This window comes from Cynocephalus volans, chromosome 8 (genome assembly GCF_027409185.1).
Source record: "Cynocephalus volans isolate mCynVol1 chromosome 8, mCynVol1.pri, whole genome shotgun sequence".
Lineage (NCBI taxonomy): Eukaryota > Metazoa > Chordata > Mammalia > Dermoptera > Cynocephalidae > Cynocephalus > Cynocephalus volans.
In genome coordinates, this window is record NC_084467.1 from 28,093,070 (window position 1) to 28,109,276 (window position 16,207).

General features: G+C 39.7%; 1 pseudogene; it reads left to right on the plus strand.

Annotated features, from left to right (window-relative positions):
- Positions 1 to 448: 448 nt before the first annotated feature.
- LOC134384102 (midkine-like) lies at positions 449 to 1,012 on the plus strand (annotated as a pseudogene).
- Positions 1,013 to 16,207: the final 15,195 nt, after the last annotated feature.

Genomic DNA, 16,207 nt, shown 5'->3' on the forward strand with positions numbered 1-16,207 from the left:
TGCTCTCAGGAAGGAACAAAGTGAGAAATAAGAGAATGTCAAGGATATGAAGATGTCAAAGGAGGGGGGAAGAAAGCATATGATAGGAATCAGAGAGATGGAAGAGCCTAGAAAGGAAATACAAATAAATAAATAAATAAAAAGATAAAATCTGATCAAACATACGTATTTTTATATCTAATTTTAAAATATAACAGTATCTGAAACGTTAACAACACGGCCTAGGAGGAGGCCGTGAGCGCGCGGGCGGCGGGTGCGTGCGCTGGGCAGGGGCGTGCGCTGAGCGCGGGCGGCGGGGTCGGGCGCTGGGCGCGGGCGGCGGGGCTGGAGGCTGAGCCGCGTCCCGGGGAGTCTCCAGACAACGCGCCCGGCTGGCGGCCCGGGCCGGCCCAAGTCCTCCCACCGCCGCCACCTTAGCGACCCGAGTCTTGGGGTCGGGAAAAGGAGGATGCATCACCGAGGCTTCCTCGTCGTCGCCATGCTGGCGCTGACTTCCGCGGTGGCCAAAGAGAAAGACGAGGCGCAGAAGGGCGGCCGGAGGGAGCGTGCGGGGTGGACCCGGGGGCCCCGGCATGCGTTTTCGCGAGGGCACTGGAGGGGCCCCGACTCATCGCATCCGGTGCAGGGTGTCCTGCAAGTGGAAGAGGGAATTTGGAGCCGACTGCAAGTACAAGTTTGAAAGCTGGGGGGCGTGTGATGGGAGCACAGGCGGCAAAGCCCGCCAGGGCGCCCGGAGGAGGCGCGCTACAGCGTCCGGTGCCAGGAGACTTGGCGTGACCAAGCCCTCCAGCCCCTTAAGGCCAAGGCCAAGAAAGGGAAGGACCAGAGGCTGGGCCTGGATGCCAACCTGTCCCGCACCCTCTCCCAATCCCCACAGGCCCAGGATGTAACCTTCCGGTGCCTTTTGTCACTCGTTAGCCTTATCAATCGTGCCCTGCCTTTCCCCTCTCACTCCCCACCCCGCCCCCAAGTGCCCAAAGTGGGGAGAGACAAGGGATTCTGTGAAGCTTGAGCCTCCTCCAAAGGGATTTGAGTCCGAAGAAGAATCCCTTTTTGTTCTTCCCCATGGATACCATTACTTTACTAAGAAACAAAATAAACTGACTACCCCCTCACCCCCAAAAAAAGAAATAGAAGAAAATCTGTATTACTAATCTGAATGAGTAGGTTTGGCAAAGACTTCTTAAATAGGACACAAAAAGCACAAACTTATAAAAGAAAAAAAAAGCAATTGGAAATAAAGTTTTTAAATTTTGCTCTTCAAAAGACTGTTACGAAAATGAAATAGCAAGCCAGAGACTGGAGAATAATACTTGCAAAATATATCCAAAAAAAGACTTGTATCTAGAACATACAAAGATTTCTTACAACTTGAGAAGAGAGCCTAATTTTTTTTTAATTAGCAAAAGATATGAATAGACACTTTACCAAAGAAGATGTATAAATGGCAAATAAGTACATGAAAAGATATTCAACATTATAGTTATTAGGGAAATGCAAATTAAAATCACAACATGATGCTACTATACAACCCACTAGAATGGCTTAAATTAAAGAGATCGGTCATACCAAGTGCTGACAAGGATGTGGCGCAACTGGAACTTTCATACACTGCTGGTGATAAGATGGTACAAACACTTTGGAAAACAGTGTGGCAGTGTAGAGGTAGGGGGTCTGGAGCTCACAGACCTCTCAAGCCCATTGTCCAGACTGGGTCACAAACCCTTCACACACAAGTCTACAAGCTAGGTAACAGGAAAAAGTTCCTTGGAGCCTTGATTGAAGAAGGAATAGTCTTTATTCAACACACACGTCTAAGAGTTAGGCAGTCCAAAGAGAAACTCAGAAACTCAACTGCTATGAGCAAAGTCCAAAGAAAAACCAGCAAAGTAAACATGCTCTATTTTTAGACATGAGCTCTCTGTTGGCCAGCTGCTGCCTCACAAACTGAAGAACACACAATAGCACAAACTGAAAAGATAATGGGTGTGCATGTGCACTAACTCCACCCACACACAACTTGTTTACAAAGAACGTGTTGCACCACCCCCAACCAGACCTGAGGCAAGGGGTCCTGACTAGATTATTCTATTTTCCCCACAAGCACTTTCCTAAAAAGTTTAACATACACCTACCATATGACCTAGCCATTTCACACCTAGATATTTACCCAAGAGAAATGAAAACCTACATCCACACTAAGACTTGTGCGTAAATATTAATGGCAGCTTCATTGTAATAGGCAAAAACTGGAAACAACCCAGATGCCCATCAACAGGTTAATAGATAAAGAAATTATGGTATATTCATACAATGGAATACTGCTCAACAATAAAAAGGAGCAAACTATTGATACACACAACTATGTGGATGAATCTTAAATAATTATGTTCAATGAAAGAAGCAGAACAGAAAAAAAGTAAATTATGTAGTACTTCATTTATATCAAATTCTAGAAAATGCAAACTAATATAGAGTGACAGGGAATATCTTCATGGTTTCCTGAGTGGGAAAAAAGGGATGGGTTATAAAGGAACAAGAGGAACACATAGGGGTGATGAATTTGTTCATTTCCTGATGCAGTTATAGTTTCATGGGTGAACTAAAATCAAGGAAGTCAGGGCAGAAATAATTTTATAAAGGTTCATTGAAAGCCAAGCTTGATGATTGACCCAGGAAACATAAGCCAACAGAGATGGAAGTTGCTGCAAAGACTACTACAAGCAAAGGAACTTTAAAAGGGAGTTTCAAAAGGAGGTTTCAAAAGGGAGGAGGAAAATTCCAAGTGAAGTTGTCCTTTTCTCACAGAACACAAGAATCACAATCATTGTTTACTCATTACAACCTGGGAACAAAAATGTCTACGTGCAACCTGAAGAAGAAGCTTTGTGCTTCAGTTATTCTTAACCATATCTAAAAGGCTTATTCAAAATCAGCGGTTTATACATTAATTAATAAATCAGCAGTTCTAACTGCATACATTATTTATCTTAAAAACAAAATGTTGACGTCGAGTTTATAAAACTTATTCCAAGGCAGTGAGTTTTGGAAAACCTGCTTTATTTTGATAATTTTCTTCATCAATTACATATATCAAAACTAATTAAATTATACACTTTAAATACATGCATTTTATTGTGCATCAATTATATCTCAACAAAGCTGTTATATGTTGGCTGAGTTACTGACTCATAGACACTAGGAACTCTATGCACACTCAGGTATATATTTCAGAGACAACTGACAATACAAGAATATCTGTTTCATAACCAAGTCTCATCTCTTAGAGACAAAATTGGTGGATTTCTTAGTTTTCTTTCTCCAAAAACAGAGCCTGAGATACTTGGATGTAAATAGTTTATTTGGGAGACAATCCCAGGAACCAGAAGTGAAGGAATGGGGAACACGAAATATGGGGAAGGGAAAAAATCTGATAAAGGGTGTTAATAAACTGGTTACCACACAATGAGCCACCGGGGCTCAATCCCACAAGGACTCTCTAAGGAACCATGTAGACAGTACTTTGGACAGTTCCACTGAAAAACTGGGAGGTTGGGGCATTTATCCACTGATTCCCACTGAGAGAATTCTCCCAAGGATATGAAGTTCCCCACACTATCGGTTGTGCCTCCAGATGGTAAGTGGTACCCCCAAAGCAGGAAAAGAGATAGCCCCCACAGCCCGTGCTTGATGTGGGATGATGGCAAGTACATGAGAATTTCCACATAGATACCAAAGCTAAAATCATGTCAGCCTGTTAAGGGGACGGAGCAAATAACAGTGGAGAAGATCACAGGCTGCAGAGTCATTCAACCCTGGCACAAATCTCAGCTCCATCACTTTCTGCCTGTTTGAGCCTGAGCAACTTTAATTGTACGAAGCTTTAGTTTCCTCCCCTATAAAAAAAAAAGGATTAATATGAATATCTTCCACCACAGATGAACCAAAGATGTATTTAGACAACGCATGTTGGCTTCCAGTCAAGATGGTGGAATAGATGGTCCCCAGCATCACTCTCTCCCACCAATTTACAACTATTAAAAAGCAATGACAGCCAGCCAAGCTAGGGCTGCTAGAGCTCAGGGGAAGAGGAGGAGAGACCTACTGAGTTCACAAAGGCAGGAGGAGCCAAGATGAGAGAAAGAAAGGACCACTCCCACCATTTCAAATCCCGACCACTTCAAAGCTGCAGCTGGTTAGTGCATGGAGCTGGCAAAAACTACAGCTGTGACCTTCCTATGAAGTTGCTTGGAGGTGGCAAGGGAGAAGAGGGCCTTGGTGGCCCCCAGGCCAGCAAGACCACTAACAGGGTTCCCATGGACCCACATAGGAGCGAGCAGCCACAACAACTGAAAAAGGAGCCACTCAGGCTGGTGAGTCATTGCAAGGGACCAACACACGGTCTGTCCCATGGGAAGTGTTCAGAGTAGGGGCGGTGGGGGAGACAGCCCACTGGAGGAACACTGGGGCACAGCATGGACAGCTGATCTGCCCCCCAATCAGTGCAGGGCCACTAGAACTGCAGGGGGAGCAGTTTGCTGAAAAGACTGAGGTCCAAACCAGAGTTTCTACACAACCCAGGTGCCCTGGATCTCAATAGACCTGGAAGTACCTACAAAGTCAACCATTAAAACATGAGCTGCACAAAAAGCCTTCCATGGGGAATCAGCAGCAAAACAGCAATTTAGCTCAACCAAAGGACTCAAGTGCTGGTCTCCACAGGAAGTTCCCTCATTTTAGAAGTGAGCAAAGGACAACAAATTAGTTCCAGTGCAGAGTTTAAGTGTTGGGAACAGTGAATAATCCAACACAGAACTGAAAGAAAAAGCAAAATACCCACAGACCAGAGACAAAGTTTGATATTACCTAGTAAAGGTCTCACTTCACCAAAGAACACCTATAAAACTTAGAAGGACAGGAAGCCCCCTGGGCCCCCAAGCCAGGGATAGGGGAGGGCCAGGGGCCCCAGCCATGTCCCCCAACACCTGCAACCAGCCCAGTGATAATGACCAAGCCACACAAGAAACACCCTGGGCTCCCAAGTCAGGGCAGTGAGGGGCCAAGGGCTTCAGCAACACCCTCCTTGACACCTGCAACCAGCCCAGCATTGACCAAGCCACCACTGGAAGCCCCCTGATCTCCCCTGCAGGAATGAGGGGGGTGCCACAGTCCTCAACCACACACACCCCTCCTCCTACTCCCACCCTAACTGCTCCTCAACAGCATCTTAGAATGTAAAAACAGATGGAGCCGGAGACCAACCCCTCCTCCCACAACAAGGCACACCGCCGCTGCCATGGGGCCCACCCAGGGTCCTGAGCCACCACAGCCCCACAATAGCCACAGCTGCCACAAAAGCTGCTAGACGCCAAAACCACCATGCAGATGGCCCACCAGCCACTCAAGTGCATTGACATAAGGAGAGTCACCAGCAGAGACCAAAGAAGAGGATGTCTCTCTCCACTCCACAAAACCCATTCCAGAGTGACAGAAGAAGCGTGCTCGCTTCGGCAGCACATATACAGAGTGACAGAAGAAGCATCTGCTCTATGATAATAGTGGGGGACCTGAACACACCTCTCAGCATTGGACAGAACATCTAGGCAACAAGTTAACAGAGTAACCATTATTCTTTCAGAAAGAGAGAAGAAATCTAGGGTTATCAGAGGTGGGAGGGAGGAGAAAGAGAGATTGAACAAGGGGCACAAAGAATAAGTATGATTTGCAATAATATATACACTAATAATATTGATTTGATCAATGTACATCAATGTTGAACCCCAAAATTGTTATAATCAATTATGATTCAATAAAAAAAATAGATAATGCATATCAAGTGCTTAGCACAGTATTTGTCATATAGTCATAATCACCGCATTTATGTACCTTATTCTCCAGAGAAGATTCCGAATAACCTCACCCACCCTCAAAGGGCAAAGATTTTTCATCACTAAGCATATTCTCAAAGAATGAACCATGGGCTCTGAAGACACCTGCAAATCAAAGGTACAAAAATTTCACTGATGCAAAATAGAAAAAAAGAGACTGACCAAAGTAGCTAGGCTGAGAGAAAAGTGGGTCTCTGGATACATAAATCAGGCTAAGTTAAAACTAATCATAATTCTTAAACTCTACAAAAGAAGCACATCTGAAAAGCTTTTCCAAAATTTATCCTATCAGTTCAGTTTCTAAGACTGAAACAAAAAAATGTGATTATATTTGCTTTTTTTTTTTTTTTTTTTTGGCAGCTGGCCAGTGCAGGGATCTGAGCCCACGACCTTGGTGTTACCAGCACCATGCTCTCCCAAGTGAGCCAACCAGCCAGCCAAAAATGTAACTATAAATAATGTGTTTCTAGCATGTTTAAGGACAAAGCCATATTTAATTTTCTAAGAAATGTGGGGCAAGTCATTGCATATCTAGGTGTACTACAATGCTCCATTGTAAATGCCAACATTAAAACATAAAAGACATAATGCACCCAAGCAAGCAGAGAAAAAAAAATTGCTTGAGTATGTTTATCTAGGAGTGAAATGAGAAACTCAGTTATTTTCTTGTTCTAAACCAAGAACATTTAAAAACTATTCCTGTCCACTGACCCCTAACTACATCCTGCATTTCTAGAACTTCTAGTATCTACCATAAGATATTAAATAACCAAACTATACCAGATCTTCAAACATTTCAGGGTGGAGGAGGAATTTCTGGATTCTCTTCACAAATTCAGTGACTCTAATGAAGACACGGCTCCTTCACATCAAAGTCACCTCACCTGCAGGAGACAGCAACTCCAGCCTCTACGTAATAAGATCCAGGAACGTCAGAAGGACCCATATAGATGTCTGTGACGTGTAAAGTTCTTTTCTTCAAAAGAAATAACTTCTCACATAGTATTACAAGAGTAACTTTATTTTTCTTGAGGCCTTGAAAATGTCCTGGCCTTTGTTAAATAATGAATAGTTTTTAAATAGTAGTTGTGTAGAGGAGGGGAGGATCATAGAATCATTCTACACTACTACGTTCACAGAATTTCAACTGAAAGAGATGGAAAAATTAGTTTCAGGTGTTCCTTCAAGTAGCCAGTCACATTATTTAGCCTTAAAAAAAATGAAGCTCCTAGTACTGGAGAATCTATAAACCCCTCAACTGAAAAGTCTGTATAAGGAAAGCCAATGAGAAGCTTAAAAGCAGAAGTAAAATTATTTGTTCTAAAGTGACATTTCTTCAGAAGTATGGGAACGTAGAAAATTAAACCTAATACTCTAAAGAACTATTTACATAGAAATGAAGAAACAGGTCACAGACTTTATTTATTTTTTTTGGCAAGTGGCCAGAAAGGGGATCTAAACCCTTGATCTTGGTGAGGTCGAGTGAGCTAACCCGCCGGCCCCAGGTCACAGACTTTAAATTTTGTTTTACTCTGAGCAGCTTGGGCAAGTTTCCTTGGTAGAAGTTGATGAACTGCTACATGAAATTTGCCAAGTAATCTATAATGTAGAAGAGCTAAAAAGTACAACCCTCTGGTAAGCAGTTTATCCCTGACGAAAGATAATTTTACCATCCGAACCAGAAACCTTAACAGCTATGGTTGGAGGTAAAAAAGCTTTACTCACACCAGAAGAAGGAAAAACAGCATTAGATAGAATGTGACTACTAGGTATTGATTCTTTCTTTGGTAGAGCTTTTCAGTGTTGAAATTCAATATTATGTCAAGTATTACTAGGTCCAGTGTCTGACTTTTGAACATCAACATATTCCTTAAATGTTAAAAAAAAAAAAAAAAAAAAAAATTAATACAGTATACTGCATTGCATAGCATATGTATATGTAAACTAGACATTGAAGCCAAAATGATGTTATATTCTTCCATCCTTTCAGTAAACTGTGCGCTCTAAACCAGAAGTGCCAGGATTTACCCATGCCTCCATTTTCTGTGCTGGGTAAACACAGCAGATATACTCAGGCATGGCACCTATGCCAGACTTATCATTAGAATCCTTCTAACACAACGGCATGGATAGCCACTACTGTAACCTGGATTTGGTCTGCCAAATAAAACTTAATTTGCCATTCCTGCTTAATTGACTAATAAGTAGTCCTATTCGTAAAAATGTCAAAAGTCAAAACCTGTAAATCAATGTAGTTTTCTGAGTGAGTCTCAATAAAAGAAGTATATACTAACTTAATAATTCAATAAATGTTCACACATGCAAAGTACTTAAAAGATGCCTGACCCGTAGTAGGCACTACATAAGTGTTTCTGTTATGATTATCGAGCACTTGCTATGGCAAGACACTGTTCTAGGCAGTTGGGAAACAAGAGTAAACCAAACAAAATATTTCTTGCCTTCATGAAGCTTCCTGCTGTGGTCTGAATGTTTGTCTCCTCCAAGGCTCATGTGGAAGTTTGATCCCCAACGTGGCAGCATGGACAGGTAGGGCCTTTAGAAGGTGACTGGATCATGAGGTCTATGCATTCATGAATGGGTTAATCCATTTCTGAATTAATGGGTCAATGGGTTATCACAGAGCGAAACTGGTGGCTTTATAAAGAGAACAAGTGATCACGTTAACACACACTCTTGCCACTCTCGCCCGTGCCTCCCCGGGACTCTGCAGAAAGTCCCCATCAGGAAGAAAGCCCTCACCAGATGTGCCCCTCAACCTTGGAATTCCCAGCCTCCAAAACTGTAAGAAATAAGTTTTCTTTCTTTATAAGCTATATTAGAGGTATTCTAATATAAATTACAGAAAAAGGACTAGTACAGCTTCCTTTCCGATGAAGGGAGATGACAATAAACAGAATAAATAAGTAAATTATATAGTTTATTGGAAGATGATACATGCTTTAGAGAGAAACAAAGCAGGGGGAAAGAGTAGGGAATGCCATATGACACAGCCATTCCACTCCTAGGTATTTATCTAAGAAATCTTTATCAGCCAGTCGCAAAAAACAAAAACTAAAAGCATATGTTCTCACAAAGACTTGCATATCAATATTTAGAGCAGTTTTATTTGTAATAGCCAAATATTGGAAACAAGCCAAGTGTCCATCAATAGGTAAATAGATAAACTGTGATATATCCATACAAAGAAATACCCCAAGAAAAAAACTATTGATTGATACATAAAACAACATGGATGAATCTCAAAACAATTTATGCTAAATGAAAGAAGCCAGACCTCCCTGCCCCCCAAAAAAGTACATTATAAATGATTTCACTTATATAAAATTCTGGAAAATGCAAACTAATTTATAGCGACGAATAAGCAGATCAATGGTTGCCTGCAGATTGGTAGCAGGAAAAGAGGGATATACAGGGGCAGGAGTCAAGGATTACTAAGGTGCACAAGGAAACTTTTGGGGTGATTGCCATGTTCATTACCTTTATCGTTGTAATGATTTCATGGGTGTATACATATGTCAAACCTTATCAAGTTTATACTTTAAATATGTGAAGCTTATTGTATAGCAGTTACGTTAATTGATATACACCTTGGATGTCAAGCCCAGAGAATTTTCAGATGACTACAGCCCCAGCCAACAACCAATGGAACTTAATGATATCCCAAGCAAAGTTGGCTAAGCCAAGCCCTTCCTAAATCTCTGACCTACAAAACTGTGATTCAAATAAAATGGTTGGGGTAATTTATCACACGACAATAGTAACCAGAACAATTCCTATCTGAGATGTATGGAACTATTTAACACATTTGATATTTTGCAGTCTACTTTCCAAAACTGAACAGAGATTCGCTATTGTGATATCTGAGAAAGTTCTTCATCCGGTTACCTCATCTCCACACTCAGTCTGAAAGATTAAGATAAGATAATGATAAAGGCTGTTTACACATGATAACGAAGATTTTCATCAATACAATTTTCTGTGTACAGAAATACTGGCCTAGAAACTAGAACATAAACTCTAGCCTCAGTTCTGCCATTTGCTAGTTTTTGGTTACTTAATTCACTTTAACTTTCTGAGCCTCAGTTTCTTTAGATAATAATCTTTATCAGAGCTACCGCCCAGGGTTATAATGTTAGGATTAAATAAAATGCTGTAAGTGAAATAAATTTGTAAACTATAATTTTACATTCTATAGTTTACAAATTTATTTCATTTATTTGATTTCACTATAATAGTTCTTACGCTATTATCCTGGGTGGTAATCATGATAAATATTGTTTATATTTATATTATTTATATATTATTATATAGTACTTATTAATAAATGTTATAGGACTACTTGGCATAGAGTATGGGGGGGAGAGATAGAACAGTGATCTATCTGCTACTAAAAGAACTGAGTAGCAGGCCCAGGTTATGAAAGAAATAACCAAGATAATTAGCAGATAAATCCACATATCTCAACATCTTGGTGTTTCAACTGGGAATGTAAAACAGAAATTGGATTTATTTTTAAAAAATCAAAGTCAGAATGATCCTGTGGGAAATGAACATTAGTAATTTAGGTGAAATGCAAAGCTGCCAGGACAGCACGTGCAGAAATGGTCTAGTTACCAGATGGGGTAAAAGCAAGAGAGCTGTGGAGTTTACTATGAAGAAAGCCTATTTCTCGAAGGCAATAAAATATAAGATCATGTTATTCGCAATCTTCACTGTGAACTGTTGAAGACATATTTGTTTTTCTCCCATAATTGTAAAGGTAATGTTTATAATAAACGCCCTGTCTCAAAGGCAAGGACTGTATTTTACTTTGCATGAGTAGACCATAACAAATGTTTGCTGACTGAATAAAGTGTAAGATAACATTAGTATCTTAGGTTTAGTGAATAAGATACTAAACTTGGGACCAAAAATCCTAGATCTGAGTGTCAGCTCTGCATTTACTAGTTCTGAGATTTTGGATAAACCACATTCTCTCAGATCAGTCTCCTTGGTGAAGTAGGAGGTTCTTTCATTATACAGTTACTTAGAACTTATTCTATGCCAGGCATCCCATGGAGGATATGAAGTCTAGTAAGACATGCTTCCTGTCACTCAAAGATCTGGTGGGTGAAAGAGAGCTATAAACAGATAAATCCAATAGAGAATGAATGGTTAACAATGAGGGAATACAAAAAAGAATCATCGTTTCTATTGTGTGTCTGCATATGTACATCTCTTGAGCAAGTGGAAATTAGAAAGACTTTTATCAAAAAAAAAAAGAAAAATTGAGAATATCTTGAAAACTGGTATTTGCCAGTCTGACAAATGAAGGCCTTTTGTGGAAGCTGGAGCAATGTGTACAAAGGCAGAGGTAGAAAACCCAGGACACACGGGAAATACAAATAGTTGGATTTACATGGAGCATAGTTTTAAAGGTATGATAAAAGGTGTAACTAAAGAAGGGGCCAGATTTGCGTGACCTGATAAGGAGTTTGAATATTATTTTACATGAGGAAGGGATTCTTTTTTTTTTTTTTTAAGATGACTGGTAAGGGGATCTTAACCCTTGACTTGGTGTTGTCAGCACCTCGCTCTCCCGAGTGAGCCAACTGGCCATTCCTATATAGGGATCCAAACTCGTGGCCTTGGTGTTATCGGCACCACACTCTCCCAAGTGAGCCACAGGTTGGCCCTATGAGAAAGGGATTCTAACCAGAGGAGAAATGATAAATTTAGGATTTTAGGAAGGAAACTATGTCATGAGTAAAAGGTGCAGGAGTAAAGGCATGTATGGAAGCAACCTAAGTGTCTGTTGATAGATGAATGGATAAAGAAAATGTGAGATATTAACAATGGAATACTACTCAGCCTTAAAAAGGAAGGAAGTCCTATCATTTGCAACAACATGGATGAACCCAGGGGACCTCACACTAAGTGAAATAAGCTAGGCACAAAAGACAAATATGCATGATCTCACTTATAGGTGTAATCTAAAAAAGTCAAACTCATAGAAGCAGAGTAGAATGGTGGTTACTAGGGAATAGGAAGTAGGAAGAAGGACTGGGGAGATATTGGTCAAAGGATATAAAGTTTCCATTATACAGGAGGAATAAGTTCTATTATACAGCACAGTGACTACAGTTAATAACAATGTGTCATATATTTGAAAATCATCAAGAGAGTAGATTTTAAGTGTTTTCACCACAAATAAATGTGAGGTAACATGTTAATTAGCTCGATTTAGCCATTCCACAATGTATACATTTTTAGAACATCATGTTGTATACCATAAATACATACAATTTTTATTTGTCAAGTTAAAAAAAGAGAAAGTGAAGGCAGAGAGACTGGTAAAAGGGCTTAGTGCTAGAGTCCAAGGAAATATATTGAAGACACCAAATTAGGATTGTGCTGGCAGGTCCTATAGGGCTAAAATTAAAGACATTTAAGAAATATGGGGCTGGCCAATTAGCCCAGTTAGTTAGAGATCGCACCAAGGTCAAGGATTCAGATCCCTGTGCCGGCTAGCCGCCAAAAAAATAAATAAAATAAAATAACATTTTTATGGCCAGCTGCAAAAAAAAAAAAAAAAAAAAGTATAATTCACAGTATTAAAAGAGCAATTGGCTGAGAAAAGGGGAGGTAGATCTAACATAATATCATCTCAAGTTCCATCACAAAGGAAAGTTACAAGAAACAAAATAATGTTTGCTTTGTTTTATTTTTTAAAACATAGCCTCATGTAAAGTCAAAGTGTCCCTGCTCAGCTCACTTGGAACACATTCTATTTTATGGAATAATGTGTTGCCTGATTCTAGAATTGCAATAAAGCCAATTATACTTCTTTAAAAAAAAAAACAAAAAACATAGCCTCATGTAAAATATAAAGGATCTACCAAAAAAAAGTGAAAAAGAAGGGGCAAGAGAGTACAGGTCTAATAATACAACCAGATACCAAAGAACCTAAAATTATAAAATGAGGGGAAGAAAAAGTGTGTGACATCTATTATCTGGTTCCATATAAGAGAAAAACCATGTTACTTTTTATCTGTCTTTGTCCAGAAAAGAAAAAAATTTGGTTTGACTCTATAATGGAAAAATACCATTATTAGTTTTCAGTATAAACCTGAAAAATTTTAATCACTTATAATTTAAGGTTTGAAACAGAAAAAAGAAAAAAACAGGATAAATTAGATGTGTATTGTCAGGTTTGTTCTTAATTTTGTCCAGCCGTCCTTGTGCTATTGCCACTGTTTTGTTAAATTCACCAAAGATTTTTGTCTTCATATCTGATAAAAAGAAATCCCTGTTTCCAAACCAATATGGAGAGCCGGTCTCTATAAGACACAAAGTAAAATACTGATAAATTCTGGGATCAAGAATTATTCTTCCTAAGTTCTATTACTGCCAAGGGAAAAGTCACGCAAGTGTTTTTTCTTCTGCTCAGACCAAAGCCCTTTTCTCAGACACAGATTGGCTTCCCTTGTTCCTTTTTCCTGATGCAAATCTGCTTTCCAATCCATTGTGATTACTATCACAGCATCTATCATTTAGGTGACCTCTCCCTCTCCATACCACAGGTTCAGGGCAAAACATTCTCCAAAGTCCCCCTTCCTCATTGTCCTCAAAAACAAGCACCAGTCCCTTTTCCTTTTAGGATCTGAGACACATCTAATCACTTAGTGGAAACAAAAAGAATATAAATGTTCCAACCATCTCAGCAGTCGTCAGTGAAATAGCCATCTTGGACTTCCAGCCCAATAGTTTTTGGTAGACTCTATCCCTAGCCTGCCTCTGACCTGGAACTGCCTACCTGAGACCAGCCAACCCTCAAACCCATAATAATTTGTTGTCTGAAGCCACTGAGTTTAGGCATGGTTTTTTATAAAGTTCAGTTATCTAGCTGCTGTGCTGAAAACAGACCACAGTGGAGCAAGGGATAAAACCAGTCAGGAGGCTGTTTTAATTATCCAGGTGCTCTCAATGCCTCCTGTTCAAGGAGGTAACAAGAACAATGCAAAGCTAAACAGCCACAGGCTGTTTCCCACTGCTCTTCATTAAAGATCAAAATCCTTAACATGGCCTACAAGGCCTTTCATTATCTGTGCCTTATAGCTCTAACTTCATATGCCACTCTCACGGTCTCTATTTTAAAAAACAGCTTTATTGAAATGTAATTCACATACTGTACAATTTACCCATTTACATAGTTTAATAGTTTTTAGTGTATTCAGATATGTGCCCCCATTACCAATTTTAGAATTTTTCATTACCTCACAAAGAAACCCTGCATCCTTTAGCTATCGCCCTATTCTCCTTCACTCCCCTATCCCCCAACCCAAAGCAGTCACTGTATCTACTTTGTATCTGCAGATTATCCCGTTTTGGCCATTTCATATGAACAGAATCATACAATATGCGGCCTTTGTGCTGAACTCTTTTCATTTAGCATGTTTCCAGATTCATCCATGTTGCGGCATGTATCAGACTTCATTCCTTTCCATGGCTGAATTATATTCTGTTGTATAGACATACCACCTTTTCTTCATTCATTCACCAGTTGATGGACATTTGGATTGTTTCCACCTTTTGGCTGTTATGAATAATGCTGCTATAGACATCCATATACAAGTTTTTTTGTGATCATGTTTTTCTCTTTAGTATTAGAATTGTTGAGTCATATGGTAACTGTTTGCAGAACTGCCAGACTGTTTTCCAAGGTGTCTGTACCTTTTTAAATTCCCACCAGCAGTGTTTGAGTGTTCCAAGCCTATTTTATAATAAAGTTTTAAATAACTCACGTAACTTACCAAATACTTTACTGAAAGTGAAAAACAGGATATTGCGTAGGTACTTGAAGTATACTGCACTTGCACCATCAAGCTGAAATCTTAAGTCGAACCATTTTAAGTCAAAGACCGTCTGTATTCTTTCCCTGTTGTGATTTTTGGCACCCTTGACCACATACATAAAGATTTACTTCTGGACTTTCAATTCTATTCCATTAATCTATGTCAATCCTTGTGCCAGTACACATCTTGATTGCCATTTCTTCATAGTTAAGTTTTAAAATCAGGAAGCATGAATTCTGTCTTTCCAAGATTGTTTTGGCTATCCTGGATCCCTCGCAATTCCATATGAATCTTACAGTTTATCAATTTCAAGAAATCTGCTGGGATTAATTTGGAAACTATTACCATGTTAACATTGTCTGTCAAACCATGAGTATAGCATATTTTCCCAATTTTTTGTCTTTCCAGTCTCTCTCTCCATCTTTTACAGTGCTACGTTCTCTCCTCCCTCAGGCCTATTTGGAACTAAGCCCATTTTAGATGCCTAACACTACATACCCTATATTTTGGTAAAATGTCATGGATCTTGTCGTTTTAAGTTCTGAGCTTCTTTGGCTTGCTTCCTTCCCCTCCACCCACTCCCCACACACTTTCAAAACAAAGACTATTATCTTAAAATACCTGAGAGTCAGGTATTGAGCAAAGTATTTAAGATACCAACTAAACAACACTGCTAAGTGGATTTTTGTATCTACTCTACTAATTTGAGGTTAAGTAATGCCACAAATGGCCTCCCCTGGGGCTTCCATTCTTTTCAGTACTAAGCATCTTTGTTACTAATCCCCGTGTACTTCATGGTCTAAAAGTTTAAATTCTCTTGGTACCAAATATAAAACTGGCAATCAGATCTTATAATTACATGGTATGATCAGGAAGACACACCTTTGTTGCCTGTGAACCTTGTAGGTGGATTTGAAATACCCCATTCTCCTTTTGCACCCTAAGGCACTATGCTAAATGTTTTATGTACATATTCTGTCTCAATGGCCCCATCTGCGATGAAGGTAATATGTCCATCATATAGATGAGCAAACTATGCAGGTAGTTTACCATCTCGGTAAACTGCAGATGGCAAACTACAGAAATATTTTAATCTAGTAGTATGATCCCTAACCACAATGCACAGTGTACATTGCTTTTACCTTGAGAGATCCACAAAGCTTCAGGTCCAAAGCTGGTAATTACAAAGTAGTAGCAAAATAAAATGAACCAAGACATTGACTCTTGATTTAGGGTAGCTGACTTACTTGAAAAAGTATGCCAGCCTTGGATAAGCATTGACTATGCCCTGAAAAGAAAGCCAGATCTTGTATCTTATTCCTGGTACTGACATACACAGCTGTTCAAAACAAATTTCATAGGATGGATAAGTGCCGTGGCTCTCAATTCTCCCTCTGTGGCTATTCTAATCAATCTGTTATGAATTAAGGTTCTGCTTAATCACAATATAATTAGCAGTTTCTC